This window comes from Phyllobates terribilis, unplaced genomic scaffold (genome assembly GCF_046119375.1).
Source record: "Phyllobates terribilis strain yellow unplaced genomic scaffold, ASM4611937v1 Scaffold_2__4_contigs__length_985480577, whole genome shotgun sequence".
In the NCBI taxonomy this organism is placed as follows: Eukaryota; Metazoa; Chordata; class Amphibia; order Anura; family Dendrobatidae; genus Phyllobates; species Phyllobates terribilis.
In genome coordinates, this window is record NW_027362762.1 from 185797365 (window position 1) to 185813841 (window position 16477).

Sequence of the window (16477 nt, forward strand, 5' to 3'; positions counted from 1 at the left end):
CTATATATAGGGAGTAGTGTTGAGCGAGCACTAAAATGCTCGGGTGCTCGAAGCTCGGGCCGAGCTCACTGTGATACTCGGGTGCTCGACCCGAGCAACGAGACCAATGTTAGTCTATGGGAGACCCGAGCATTTTTGCGGCGGCTCCCCCTGCAGTATGTAGAAAGCCTAAAAAGTTCCCAAAACGATAGTGACAGTGCTCAAATGAAATGGGGACAGCATGGGGATCGCCCCTGGAAGCATTTCTGACCCCCAGGTCACTGCTGTCAACAACTTGTGGAACCCCAGGGGTCTGGTTACCACAGTAATAGCAATATTACGTCTGTGAGCAGGTGGGAGGTCTCCTGGTCAGGAATCCTAAGCATGCAACATCTCCTGCCCAGTCCTGGGAGGGGAAGAACTTCCCCTATATAAACTGGGGCTGAGGCGGGGTTAGGGAGAAGAAGAGGAGTCCCAGACAGAGACACAGTCTGGTCTGGAGTGGAGCTGATACAGGGAGAGCAAGATCAGGAGCTCTGTGGGAGCAGTGATAAAAGGGGTCAGAGACTGGAAGCTGTAGAGCTCGTCCTGACTGAAGAGATCTCACCGGACACGGAGTCCGAGGCTGTGGGGACTGAGCCATACCCAGCAGCAGAAACCGACCGGCAGGGGATTTCAGGTCCTCTGGCCAAGAAACCCGAAGGCACGGTCACACGCAAGGGACCAGCACCGCTGTCGTGGAGCGGAGGCTACCAGAAGGCCCCGAGTCACCGGCCATACGGGTGAGCACCACACGGTACACTCAGGGACGTGGGCTACTTTTACCCGCTTCTAGCAAGGTAGCCAGGAAGAGTACAATTAGTGGGGAGGCCTACAACTCCGCCTGGCCAGGGGAGATCCTATCTGCTCACGGACTGACCAGGCCCCGATCGCTAGCCAGTACTCCCGGGAGGGTCTACCTTTGCCACCAGTAAAGACCCTGAACTACACCGCACCGTCTCTGAGTGGTTCCTGGTGCCTGCGAGCAATTCTACTATCCCCATCATCCACGTCCGCTGCCCTGAGGCCATACCCCTCCCGTTGGGGGTTATACTATCCACGCTGCACAACCGTACCACCGGCCTCAGCGGTCTGCCCTGCAGCGGCGGTTTCATAACCGCATTCAACGGGTGGCGTAGTCGAACACTATAACATCTTATACTAAACTCCGCCGCTTAGTTTGACACCCTGGGCACGGACCGGGTCACCGCCACGAGGACTACTATCCCCAGCAGATCCGGCTCCGGGTATCCCCCTGCGCAGCAGAAGCAGCACAGGCCCAGGGGGCGCGTCAACTTTGGCGTAGTCGGCAGGATTTCGTGCCCGCAACCACCGGGTACTGCGTGCCTGAAAAAGACTGTTAAACTTACCTGTGGTGAAGATTCCCGCCATCCGACGCCATCTTTTGCCTTCTTCCCGCCATCCGTGGAGTTTTCTCGCCATCCGACGCCATCTTTTGCCTTCTTCCCGTCATCCGTGGAGTTTTCCCGCCGTTGGATGCCATCTCGAGGACGCCGTGCGGGAAGAAGAGGGGCGTGGACTCCGAAAGCACGCGAGAACTGAAGCCCCGCCTCACGTCCGGACGTTGCGTAAGGTCCTGGAAGGAACCCAGCAGACGCTGACGTCACAGGAGCACGACGGAAGGTCCTCAACCCTGACGATCCACTGCGGAGCCGCGGCCTACGGAAGAGGATCATCGCAAGGTAGGCCACGGTCCACTAGGGGGGAGGAGGATGTCGGATACGGAGGAGAGCTTCACTGCCACAGCCACCGCCAGCACCACCGCTGCTGCGGTCATGCCTTTCACCATGCCCTACACCCCGGGGGCAGCCTGGCTACCCCAGTACTCAGGGGAGTCACATACCCTAAATGACTTCAGAGAAAGGCTGGATAGCCTCTTCCAGGTGTACCCCCTCACAGAAGAGCAAAAAGTGAGCATCCTGGTGGCTCAATTAACAGGGGCAGCCCAAAGGGAGGTAAAGTCCTGGCCACTTGGGAGGAGGAGGACTGTCGCAGAGATACTAGCCCGGCTGAAGGACACCTTTGATACCCGTACCTCAGCCGAGATCAAGCTTAGATTCTACGGGTGCAAGCAGCGAGCACATGAGAATATAAGGGACTATGAGCTAAACCTACAAGAGGCCCTGAGAGCCATTAAGCAGGCCGACCCTGACGGCGTGGGAAACGAAGACAAACTGTTGACTGAACAATTTATAGAGGGTCTACATTGTAATGCCCACCGAACCCAGTTGCGAGCCATGGCCTTACAGGACCCTCATCTGGACTTTGCACAGTTCAAGGACAGAGCCATCCGGGTGCTCCGAGAACCGGCACCAGGTGGCGCTGTGACCCACAAACGCCCTGCTACCACTTACCACCAGGAGACGGCGCCCTTGTCGGCAGGGCCTGTGGGAGCTGATGCGCAGGCTTTAAACAATGACCCGGCTACAGACCTGCACCATCAGGTCCAAGAGCTAACTAAAAGCGTTGCCGCGCTAACCCGAACTGTGCAGTCCTTACAGGTTTCTACTCCAGGGAAGATCCAGCTGGCATCCGGACCGGAGGATATCCCGTGGCGCCGACCAAGGAGGACCCCACCGGCCAGAGGAAGACCCAGCGACCGATACAACGAGGACGGACAACCCATCTGCCGCCGCTGCAATCAACCCGGACATATGGCAAGGTACTGTCCTTTAAACTGGCACAACCTGGGGTAGAGGGCCAACCCCTAGGAATAAGATCACCAGGCCCATCGAACTGGCGTGACAAATACGTGGGAGGACGTCCAGTCTTGCCTGTGGTACTGGATGGCATTCCTATGAGTGCCCTACTGGACACCGGGTCACAGGTCACCACCATCCCGTACGTGCTCTTCAAGCAGTACTGGAATGACTCGGATATAACCCGCTACCCAGACGACGACTTGAGTATCATCGCCAGCAATGGTCAGCCCGTGCCACAGATCGGATTTAAAGAGATGACCATTAAAATCGGTAAAGTCGAACTGGCAGCACAGGGACTGATCATTGTAGACATTGACAAGCGCGAGAGTCACCCAAAGATAACTCTAGGAACTAATGTGATTGAAAATTGTCTTGCGGAGGTGATTCTCATTTTACAGCAGGTTGCCAAGAACGCCAGCTCCGGCCAGCAGCGAGTGCTCCAAAAAGAGATCCGGGCACTGATGCGACGGCAACAAGTGGAACTCTCCGGTGGTGAGATAGGTAGCGTGAGAATGTGTGACCCGTTCCCTATTGCCATGCCCCCAAAAAGTGAGATGATGATTTGGTGCCGGGCAGCTATTGGTCTCAGAGGTAGAGACTACCAAGCAATGGTAGAACCCGTCTACTCAGACAGTAGGCCCACCATTTTGACAGCACGGGGGGTGGTTGATGTACGCCATGGGAGGGTGCCCGTTCGCATAATAAATATCGGGAAGAGGGAAGTGTACCTGCCCCGGTATGCTACGCTAGCCAAATTGTATACCATCAACCAAAATTCTGTACAGTCCGTGGAACCCTTGCCTCCATCTCATCCAGAGGAAGGTAACGCCTCTAAGCAACAAATGGAGGACTGGTGTCAGCAACTGCATTTGGGTACTGGCTCCACTCCCTCACACCAGAAACAGGGAGTCTATCGGGTGGTTCGAGAGTACGAGAGAGTGTTTAGTAAACACCCGCTAGACTTCGGGCGAGTAAAGGGGGTAGAACACCACATCCCCACGGGAGACCATCCTCCCATAAAGGAGAGATACTGACCCGTACCCCCTGCACACTACCAACACGCCAAGGGGATGCTTAGAGACATGAAGGAGGCTGGGGTAATCAGGGATAGCTGTAGCCCCTGGGCAGCTCCACTAGTCTTGGTTAAAAAGAAAGACAACACTATGAGAATGTGTGTAGATTACCGGAAAATCAACCGTATCACACACAAAGATGCGTACCCCTTACCAAGGATAGAGGAGTCTTTGGCTGCTTTAAAATCTGCTAACTTCTTCTCCACTTTGGATCTCACTAGCGGGTACTGGCAGGTTCCTGTAGCAGAGGCGGACCGGGAGAAGACCGCATTCACCACCCCGATGGGACTTAGCGAGTTTACCTGCATGCCGTTCGGACTCTGCAACGCACCAGGAACCTTCCACCGATTGATGGAATGCTGTCTGGGACACCGGAACTTTGAGACGGTCCTGCTGTACCTGGACGATGTTATAGTTTATTCCAAAACCTACGAGGACCACCTGAAACACCTGGCGGAGGTGTTTTAAGCCCTGGCAAACTACGGTCTGAAGGTGAAACCGTCGAAGTGTCACCTGCTAAAACCAAAAGTGCAGTACCTGGGACACGTGGTGAGTGCTGACGGAGTGGCCCCCGACCCTGAAAAGATCACCGCGATTAAGGAATGGCCAAGACCCTCCAGCGTAAAGGAAGTGCGGCAGTTCCTCGGGTTGGTAGGCTACTACCGAAGATTCATTCCCGGTTTCACCAAAAAGGCAGCTCCTATGCAGGACCTCCTGATAGGCCAGTCCAGGAAGGCCAAGAACCAGAAGCCACCCTTCAGATGGGAGAAGCTGGAAGAAGAGTCCTTCCGCCAGCTGAAGATGGCCCTCACGGGGGATGAAATCCTGGCGTACCCTGATTACAGCCAGCCCTTTATCCTCTACACCGACGCAAGTAACATTGGGCTGGGAGCCGTACTGTCCCAGATCCAGCAGGGGAGAGAACGGGTAATTGCTTACGCCAGCCGAAAACTGCGACCCACCGAAAGAAACCCTGAGAATTACAGCTCATTCAAGCTAGAGTTCCTGGCAGTGGTGTGGGCAGTCACCGAACGCTTTAAGCACTACCTCGCCTCTTCCCGGGTTCACCGTGTACACGGATAACAACCCGTTGACACACCTGGACACTGCAAGACTCGGTGCCCTGGAGCAGAGATGGATGGCCCGCCTGTCCAACTATGAGTTCACGATCAAATACCGGGCAGGACGCTCCAATACCAACGCGGATGCCTTGTCCAGAATGCCAAACCTACCGGACGTAGGGGAAGATCCAGGGGAACTGGAAGAAGTTGAACTCCCCGCGTTTCACCGTCATGGGACTACCCAGTATTCCCACCGTGTAAGGGGTAAGCAATCCGCTACGTTCAACCCCTTACCTCATTACAACTGGGCAGAAACGCAAGACAGTGACCCCGCCGTCCGACTGGTGAAGGAGATGCTGACTCAGCCAGATGCCCGCCTTGACCCAGACGCTCCGGAGGAGACCAAGCAACTGTGGGCTGAGAAGAGTCGACTGTACCTTTACAAGGGGAAGTTGTGCCGCAGAATGGTTAACTCCCGGACGCATGAACTGGTCTGGCAAGTAGTGGTGCCAAGAAGAGACGCGGCAATGGTACTGGAGGCATACCACGACGGAGCTGGGCACTTCGGATGGAAGAAGCTGGAGTTCCTGCTGCGCGGGCGGTTCCACTGGGTAGGCATGAGAGGAACCATCGAGAGGTGGTGCAGAGACTGTGGCCCATGCAACCTAAGAAGGAAGGACCGTGCCAGCCAGAAGACTCCCCTGCAGTCCATCGTCACCAGGCAGCCGTTGGAACTGGTAGCCTTGGACCATGTAAAACTGACCCCCAGCAGAAGTGGCTACGTCTATGCGTTAACCATCGTGGATCACTACTCCCGGTTCTTGGTTGTAGTCCCCGTCAAGGACTTAACGGCTCAAACAGCAGCTAGAGCCTTCCAGCAGCACTTCTGCCGTCCACACGGATACCCAGAGCAGGTGCTGACGGACCAAGGACCTGCCTTTGAAGCGGAAGTCTTCCAGGAGTTCTGCACTCTGTATGGCTGCCGGAAGATAAGAACAACACCCTATCATCCGCAAACCAATGGACTCTGCGAGAAGATGAACCAGGTGGTGATAGACCTTCTGAAAACATTGCCCCTGGAAGAATGCAGTCTGTGGCCTGAGAAACTGCCTGATCTGGTGGACCTATACAACCACATCCCTGTAGGTTCTACCAACTGTACCCCGGCTTACCTAATGAGAGCAAGACCTGGTAAGCTGCCTGTTGATCTGGATATGGGAGTCCTGACACCCGAGGACACTTCACCAGAAGCAGACTGGGACACAGAGAGGCAGCAGCAGTACCGGAAAGTACAGGAGAGCGTTGAGCGAAGTCTCTGTCAAGCAAGAGAAAGACAGGAGAAGACTTACAACCAGCATGCTCCCGCTGTTCCCCTGGTACCTGGAGAGCAGGTCTTGAAGAGGAAAAGACGGCTCCACAAGTTGGACGACCAGTGGGAGAAGGACCCGTACACCGTACTGCCATCAAGCCATGAAAACCCAAAAATCTGCACAATCAGTAAGGATGGAGGAGAAACCACAGCCATTGTCTCCCGAGATCACCTGAAGAAGTGTCCCGAGCAACTACGAAACCCTGAAGAAGATCACGAAAACCCTCGACCCGCAGAGGAAAGGGAAGAGATGGTCGGTACTGTACTCGGAGACTTCCCTCGGTCTTGGACACAAGTAAATGGCGCTGTTGTGGTACCCGTCCTCACCTTCCTCCAGCCAGCATCCCAAGTGCCTACGGAAAAACAGGTAGAGCTGGAAGAGCAGTCGGTCCAGGAGGCAGAAGACCCCACACAAGCAGACCAGGAGAATCGACCCTCTGCTTATAGTGAGCCTGCCGTGCCCCTAGTGAGCCAAAGAGTCCGTAGACAGCTGCCCAGCTTACCTTTGACAGCTCCTACACCCTGTAGCTCAGGACCGGTCAGTAAGCTCCGTAGGTCTACTATGGCCACTAGAGGCCAGTTGCCCGTACGTTGGAGGATCTAAAGTGTTCAGACTGTTTTATTGGTATTTACCTGTTTACTGTTGCTTGTAAATAATTATGTTTTTTCTAGTTATTTTATAGGTGTCTTTTGTGGATTAACCGGAACTCTGTTGTATATATGTTTGGAGCGTAACCCAGGAACGGACTAAAGACTGTTAAAGACTCGGGGCAGAACAGACCCCTACCTGGTTACGGCTCCCTGTTCTTTGGTGAAATGGACACCCTTTTTGCTTCAAAAATTGCACCCGGTTGCGGACACGCCGTGACCACCCTAATGTGTTTTTCCTTATTGTATTGCTCCTGTTTATACCCTGTTATGTTTTCAAAAATATGTTTAGTCCCGGAGTACTAAATTTTACTAGGGGGGAATGTGGAACCCCAGGGGTCTGGTTACCACAGTAATAGCAATATTACGTCTGTGAGCAGGTGGGAGGTCTCCTGGTCAGGAATCCTAAGCATGCAACATCTCCTGCCTAGTCCTGGGAGGGGAAGAACTTCCCCTATATAAACTGGGGCTGAGGCGGGGTTAGGGAGAAGAAGAGGAGTCCCAGACAGAGACACAGTCTGGTCTGGAGTGGAGCTGATACAGGGAGAGCAAGATCAGGAGCTCTGTGGGAGCAGTGATAAAAGGGGTCAGAGACTGGAAGCTGTAGAGCTCGTCCTGACTGAAGAGATCTCACCGGACACGGAGTCCGAGGCTGTGGGGACTGAGCCATACCCAGCAGCAGAAACCGACCGGCAGGGGATTTCAGGTCCTCTGGCCAAGAAACCCGAAGGCACGGTCACACGCAAGGGACCAGCACCGCTGTCGTGGAGCGGAGGCTACCAGAAGGCCCCGAGTCACCGGCCATACGGGTGAGCACCACACGGTACACTCAGGGACGTGGGCTACTTTTACCCGCTTCTAGCAAGGTAGCCAGGAAGAGTACAATTAGTGGGGAGGCCTACAACTCCGCCTGGCCAGGGGAGATCCTATCTGCTCACGGACTGACCAGGCCCCGATCGCTAGCCAGTACTCCCGGGAGGGTCTACCTTTGCCACCAGTAAAGACCCTGAACTACACCGCACCGTCTCTGAGTGGTTCCTGGTGCCTGCGAGCAATTCTACTATCCCCATCATCCACGTCCGCTGCCCTGAGGCCATACCCCTCCCGTTGGGGGTTATACTATCCACGCTGCACAACCGTACCACCGGCCTCAGCGGTCTGCCCTGCAGCGGCGGTTTCATAACCGCATTCAACGGGTGGCGTAGTCGAACACTATAACATCTTATACTAAACTCCGCCGCTTAGTTTGACACCCTGGGCACGGACCGGGTCACCGCCACGAGGACTACTATCCCCAGCAGATCCGGCTCCGGGTATCCCCCTGAGCAGCAGAAGCAGCAAAGGCCCAGGGGGCGCGTCAAACATGGTCAGAGGTATTAAGCCACTTTTACAGGCTCACAATAAAACGTTCAAAAACGAAACTGAAACTGCTTTCCTGTGAAATATGTTAACCCCTTAACCACCATGGGTCTTTCTGTTTTTGTGTTTTCCTTTTTTGCTCCCCTTCTTCCCAGAGCCAGAACTTTTTTAATTTTCGTTCAATATGGCCATGTGTGGGTTTATTTTTTGCGGGACGAGTTGTACTTTTAAACACCATCACTGGTTTTACCATATCGTGTGCTGGAAAATGGGAAAAAAATCCAAGTGCAGTGAAACTGCAAAAAAAATGCAATTCCACAGTTGTTTTTTGTGTCCTTTTTTTTACCACGTTCACAGATTGCTAAAACTGACCTGCCATCATTATTTTCCAGGTCGTTACGAGTTCATAGACACCAAACATGTATAGGTTCTTTTTTATTTAAGTGGTGAAAAAAAAATCCAAAGCTTGCTAAAAAAAACAAAAAAAATGACGCCATTTTCCGAGACCCTTAGCTTCTCCATTTTTCGGGATCTGGGGCCAGGTGAGGGCTTATTTTTTGCGTGCCGGGCTGATGTTTTTATTGATACCATTTTGGGGTAGATCCAATGTTTTGATCGCCCGTTATTGCATTTTATTGCAAAGTTGTAGCGACCAAAAAAACTTAATTCTGGCGTTTAAAATTTTTTTCTCGTTACGCCGTTTACTGATTGTATTAATTCTTCTTTTATATTGATAGATCGGGCGATTCTGAACGCGGCGATGCCAAATATGTGTATGTGTTTTTTTTTTTTTATATATATATATATATATATATATATATTTTATTTTGAATGAGGCGAAAGGGTGACTTAAACTTTTATATATTTTTTATTTTTTTTATTTTTTTAAAAACTTTTTTTTTTACACTTTCTGCTTGCTTCTATAGTCTCCAGAGGAGACTAGAAGCAGCAGTTGTCTGATTGCTTCTACTGCATACAAGCGATGAGCAGATCGCTTGTATGCAGGAGAAATGCTCACTTGCTATGAGCGCTGACCACTAGGTGGCGCTCATAGCAATTGAGACATGACAACCACAGGCGTCTGCTGCAGACCGTGAGTTGTCATGCCCACCCATTGGTGACCTGCGATCACGTGACGGGGTCACTGATGGGCGGGGCTTAGGACTCCCGGAAGCGCGAGTTAAATGCCACTGTCAGAGATTTAACATGTTAACAGCCGCGGGTGGATTGCCATTCGAATAATCAGCTGACATGTGCTCGCTTCAGTGCGGGCTCACCGCCGGAGTCCCCGCTGAACCGGCCTTCCCGACCTGGTGCGTACTATTACTGACCAGGTCGGAAAGGGGTTAAGGAACATCCTTTCTAGGGTAAAGACTTGTGTATAAGGTAAAATAAATAACCAAAAACAAAAATACTCCTCCACACCTTGGGCTATGTTCACAAGTAGCATTTTTTATGCGTTTTTGCACGTTTGTATTGATTTCAACCGTGACAAATGCATTCACCGGGAAATGTCATTTTAACATTTTACAACCTTATCTGGCCATGTGCTGTGTGACACATGCATACAGTGCTAAAAAGACATGGGAACAGCATGGGGAAGACCCCTGGAAGCATCTCTGACACCCAGGTCACTGCCTAAAAGTGTGCCCATCAGAAGTGATCCTTGCCGCATCAGAAGATGCAGACTTGCAACTATCCCCGTGCAAGTCCTTGTCCCAGGGCAGTGTTCAATTGTACCTCCCCCATAACTTGCAATACAAGCGCAAGTATGCAGCCTGCCACCCACCCACCCCCAGGCTGCAATACCATACTGCTAGCTTGCTTGCACTTGAAATTGAGCCTTTTAGGCATGTGGAGGTGGAATCTGGCCACCACGTCATGGCTGCGTCGGTAGGCTGGTATTCATACTCAGTCCCCAGCCGCCCGGCGGCCGGGTGTCCACGCTTGGTTCCCAGCCGCCAGGGGGCGGCCGGGTGTCCATACTCAGTCCCCAGCCGCCCCACGGCCGGTTGCCCACACAGTCCCCAGCCGCGTGGGGGTGGCCGGGTGTCCATAAACGGTCCCCAGCCACACCTATTTGTCCCGGTGCGCCTTATACACAAGCGCGCATACCAAAACATTACCTGTGCCCTCCCCAGTGCATTTAGTGGGAAGGACAGCCTAACCACAAACACGTGGACAAGTGAATGTGGCCAGGAATGGTCCATCTCACTGACGCCTTCACACTGGGTTAATATTGTGGAAGCCGGGACACAGTTGGACACTGGGATGCAACACGTCCTCCAGACATAGAGGATTGCGGGTCCTGGGTCAATCAGGCTTCAACACAAAGTTCAGAAGGTAGACAGCAGCAGTGGTCGGCCTCCTACACAACGAGTAAATTATTCATGATCATGAGGCCATCCACCTCCTTAGCTTTCTGTTCCTTGGAATGCAAGCGCATGTATGTAGTAGCAGCTTTTTGGCGCATATTCTACCTCCTTCGAGGATTGCTGGATGTTTTCCTGCTACTATCCCAGTTCTATGACTCTCGTTAAAACAAAGCTTCAGGTGATGAATGATGGATGAGGTGGTGGCAAAGGAGAAAGAGCAGGAGGAACAGGGACCATTCACATCAATATCAGGCCAGCCAACCACACATGTCTTGTAGGATATGTTTCTGTACCAAAAGGAGCGGTTCAGCTACACAGTTATAAGGCATACAGTGAATGCAATGCGCTGACAGGCGGCGTACTTTCACGAGCAGATCTGGCAACTCGGGGTACGATTTAACAAACCGCTGAACCACGAGGTTAACACTAGAACTACTGATGGAGTCATTTTGACTCCTTTCGTTTTTTATTTCTCTTCTGTGACTACATTTTTCAGAATTCCGGCTTGAAACTCGGTGACTTTTCCTCAAATATGATGTGAAAAAAGATTTTGTGAGAATAAATAATTTTGGTGAAAAATTTGCGCGTTTTTTTCAAAATTTACCAAGAACTACTGAAGCGAGTCATTTTGACTCCCTACTATATTTTGAGGTCCTTTTGTCACTAAATGTTGCTATAAAGTTTTGTGCATAATTTTTTCACTCTGTCTTATTTACTCTGATGTTCATATAGATGTAGTTCAATTTACATGTCAACTTTTCACATTTTCCTTGTGTTTTACCTGCTTGTATTACTGTGTAATGCTGAACAAAATAGCTTGTTTACTCTAGGCTCTTATCTTATGCTAATGAAGGGTGGTGTTTTTCTAAGGTCCTAGCAGGAGACAGTATTCTGGATAGTAACTTTACTTTCAGTTCAGCTGAAGAGACAAAGAGAACAGACGCAGACATACGAGCTCTGAAGACTCATACAGGTATGAATTGTTATGAAATAGTTTAGCTGTCTGTCAACTGATTCAGCCCACCTACTTTTGAAGGTGGCAGAACAGTTATTATTTCTTTTAGTTTTCATTTCATTTCTATTTTTCAGCAGGGAACTATATAGAATTATGGAATTTGTGAGGAATATGGAGAGAAGACGTTTGATAAAGCCTCAGGATATTCTGGCTACTTTGCAATCCATACCAGAGGATGAATCAGAATCCGAATTGCAGGAACATGTATTTGATTCTGACAGTGATGAAGATTTCATTCCTCAGAACATATCAAGTGAATCTGAAGACTCAGAAGGAACAAATCCAGAAGGTAAGTAGTTATGTGTATTTATTTGTTCTTCCACACACTGAGTTAGGGCCTGTGCACACTAGCAGAATTCTGGCTGAATAGCCATCTGGATATTCTTGCCGCAATACAGGCCGTACCTGCCCGCTCATGCCTGAAGCTCCGCTCCGAACCCCGGGCTGGAGCCGCTGTCAGGGACAGAGCAGCGTTTGCTTACGCGCGAGCACGGCTCCGTCCCAGACAGCGGCTCCAGCCCGGGGTTCGGAGCGGAGCTTCAGGTATGAAACTCCGCTCTGTACCTGAGCGGGCAGGTACGGGCCGGATTGTGGTGAGAATATCCGGTCGGATATTCCGCCGCTAATCCAGCCAGTGTGCACGGACCCTTACAAAACAAAAATTCTAAATATTCATCAACTTTTTTACAGATATTCCAAGCACATCAACTGGGGATCGGGCTCATGCAGTTATGTTGCCTCGTGACCATCCTCCTGGTCGTGGACAGAAAAAATCAGCAAAACGTCCCAGAAATGAAAGAACAACAGATAACGATGGCGAAGGTAATGCAACAACAAACACCAGAGAAGGCGAATCTGAAGGAATACTAGTTTCAGCGGATGGTATTCAATGGAAACCTGTTGAAATTGGAGAACACTTGCCTGGTAGGCGTGACAGCCAAAATATTCTTCGAGAAGCACCTGGCCCTACAGGATACGCCAGAAGAAATATCATTATCGATAGTCCTTTGAGCGCATGGCGTTTATTTTTTGATTCATATATATTGACACATATAAAGAACTGTATGCTTGCAGAAGCATGCAGGAACAATAATTTACAGTTTACTCTATCTGATGAGGAGCTAGATGCATTCATTGCGATATTCTATGCTCGTGGAATATCTGGCACGAACCGTCACTCGATTAGCAGTATTTGGTGTAATGACTGGGGAATACCGTTTTGCAAAGCGACAATGTCTAGGGACCGCTTTGTTGAAATTATGAGGTTTCTCAGATTTGATGAGAAATCTACTCGATCGGAGAGACTGCAAACGGACAAGTTTGCTCTATTTTCTACTGTGTGGGACAGGTTTATTGAAAATTGTATTGCGTGTTACAAACCTGGCCCATACATAACGGTGGATGAGCAACTTTTCCCAAGCAAAACTAGGTGTCCATTCACGCAGTACATGCCTTCCAAACCAGATAAATATGGCCACAAATATTGGCTAGCTGTTGATAAGAGGAGCAAATATCTGGCAAATGGCTTCCCTTATCTAGGCAAAGATGACACACGCCGTGCTGAGGACCGTTTAGCTGACCATGTGGTAATGAAGTTATTGGACCCGTTTTTGAAAAAAGGTCACAATGTTACAACCGATAATTATTTTACTTCAGTAAAATTAGCTAAACAGCTAAAAAGCAAAGGAACAACCATCGTGGGAACACTAAACAAGATAAGGCGAGAAGTGCCTAAAGAAATAAAATCCATGAAAGAGGAATTGTACAACACTAAAGTGTTTAGAAATGAAGACAATTTTACACTTACAGTATATCAAGGAAAGCCCAACAAAAATGTTGTCATTTTGAGTTCCGTCCATCCAGATGTTGTTGTTGCGTTTGATTCCGCTAAAAAAACTCCAGAAACGGTAAAGCTTTACAATGAAACAAAATATGGAGTAGATGTAGTGGATCAGATGGCACGAAAATATACCACACGAACATGCACAAGGAGATGGCCTGTTCATGCATTTGAAAATGCCTTAGACTTTGCGGGTATAAATGCATGGATAATATTCAAGGAGATTACCCACCAAAAAATGTCACGCAAGGCATTTTTGCAAACGCTTGTGAGAGAGTTGAGTGGTCCTTATGTCACAGATAGGGAAAAGGGTTCCACGTCCCAAGTTTCTACATGCTCAGAAGTGATGGTTCAAACAAAATTTTGCCAGATCAAAGAAAAGTGCAAGAAAAATAGATCTGTCGGAAATTGTAAGACTTGTGGTAAGTCTTTGTGTGGGCAATGTACTGCCATAAATCAAAGGCAATGCCTAAAATGCAAAACACCAAATGTTTAGAAGGTGAATTCTGCGCCATATTTTCATTTTTATGCTCCTCCACCTACATTTTCTCTGCTTTTTGTTCTTCAGTTGTTGTTTATATGTGTGCACTTGAATAAAAAAAATGTTTGAAAAACGTCTATTATAATTATTGTTATTTTCTGTAGAAAAATAAGAAAAGCAGAAAAAAAACAATCAAAAGCATTACTGTTGGATCTCACAATAATAATACATTACAAAAAATATAATTATTAATAAATAACCACAAATGAAACTCTAAAAATAAACGAAAACAAGCAAGGAGTCAAAATGACTCCTTTCAGTAGTTCTAGGCGGGGTCACGAGTCCAGTAGTCCTAGAGTTAAGCACATGAGCCAGGCATGGTACGTGTGTGATCTCACCTCGCCTCAGAGCCGCCACCAGGTTACGGCCATTGTCACACATGACCATGCCGGGATGTAGGTTCAGCGGTCTCAGCCACAGATCTGCCTGCTCTTTCACAGCTGTCCACAACTCACAAGCAGTGTGAGGTTTATCACCTAAGCTTATGAGTTTCAGCACAGCCTGTTGCCGCTTGGCGGAGGCAGTACTGCAATGCTTCCAGCTTGTAACTGATGTGGTGATATCTGAGATGGAGGCTGAACATGAGGAGGAGGAGGAGGATGCGCAGGAGCTGTACACTGTGGGGGCAACTCTGACTGACATAGGGCCCGCAAGCCTCGGTGTGGGGAGGATGTGTTCCGTCTCAAGGTCCGACTGGGTCCCGGCTTCCACTATGTTTACCCAGTGTGCCGTCAGAGAGATGTACCATCCCTGCTCACAAGCACTTGTCCACGTGTCCGTTGTCAGGTGGACTCTCCCAGTAACTGCGTTGTTGAGGGCACGGCAGATGCTTTGGGACATGTGCTTGTGTAGTGCAGGGATGGCACACCGGGCAAAATAGTGTCGGCTGGGGACCGTGTACCGAGGGGCGGCCACCGCCATAAGATTGCGGAAGGATTCCGTCTCCACCAGCCTAAAAGGCAGCATTTCCAATGCAAGCAGTCGTGAAATTTACGAATTTAGGACTGTGGCCTGTGGGGCGTTAGCTGCGAATTTCCGCTTTCATTCAAAGGTCTGGGATATGGACAATTGAATGCTGCGGTGGGACGTGGACGTGGATGCTGTTTCTTGAGAAACTGCCATAACAAGTGAAGACAGAGAGGAGGGGGCATCTTTACATGCAGTATGGACAGGGGATTGCCTTGCACACACAACAGGGGGTTCTATTGCACGCACAACAGTGGAAGAAGCAGTGGTGACACCCGCTGACACTGGTCGTGGACCCTGGGTTTCGCCCCACAAAGTCGGGTGCTTTGCTGCCATGTGCCTGATCATGCTGGTGGTGGTCAGGCTGGTAGTTTTGTCACCCCTGCTGATGCTGGCATGGCAGGTGGAAAATATGGCCTTTTTGGGGTTATCAGCAGAGTCTTTAAAAAAATTCCAGACTCTGGAAGACCTACCGCTTGTACTGGCAACGTCCCTCGTGTTGGTGTTACGGGGAACGGTTGTCTGCCTTCTGTCTGCGGCCACCACACTGCTTCTTCCTGCCTGTTGGGGTACTCTGCCTCCCTCCCCCTGTGTGCTGCTGGCCTCACTCTGCATGTCCTCCTTCCACGTTGGGTCAGTTACTAGATCATCCACCACCTCCTCCTCTTCCACTTGCGCACCACGATCCTCCTCCTCACTTCCTGGCAATTGTGTCTCGTCATCGTCCACCTCTTGTGACAGATTGCCAACGTCGACTTCCTGTGGCCGTGGCTGTTCAAATATTTGGGCATCGCAACATGGGATCTCCTCTTCCACCTCTTCAAGCGTATCAGGCGAGGGGCCCAAATATGGAAATGGACCAGTGAACAGCTCTTCAGAGTGTCCAAGTGTGGGATCACTTGCTGTCTGACGACACTCGGCATGGTGGGAGGAAGGAGCATCAGGGTGAGGAGGAGTATGCGGTCGAGACTCACGGCTACTAAGAGTTGACCATGTGGAAGACAGACCGGAGGTGGTGGTGCCCAGGTAACTGGAAGTATTGTCTGCTATCCAATTAATAACCTGTTCACACTGATCAGTTCTCAATACTGGTGTTGTTCTGTGCTTCCCTAGTAATTCGGTCAAGAAGTGGGAGCGAGAAGATGTGGCTGTTGGTTGTGGCACATTTTCACCTTGGCCACGGCCCCGTCCTCTGCACGAACCATCACCAGAACGTCCACTTCCACGTCCCTTGCCACGCGCCTTGCCCATTGTAAATGAAGTAAAATAGCTTACACTTGCACTATCAATGGAAAAAGGGTAATAAAGAGTAGATTAGAACCATGGAAGAGGAAAACCACAGTTATTGTTTACTGGGGTATACCACACTTTTTTAAATAGAGATATTTGCGGCTGAACAGTGAGCGACACACTCAAACTGCTTTTTTTTTAGATACCAAAGGCCCAAAACTGGATAGTGCAGCGATTTGACCCGTGGAACTGCGAAACC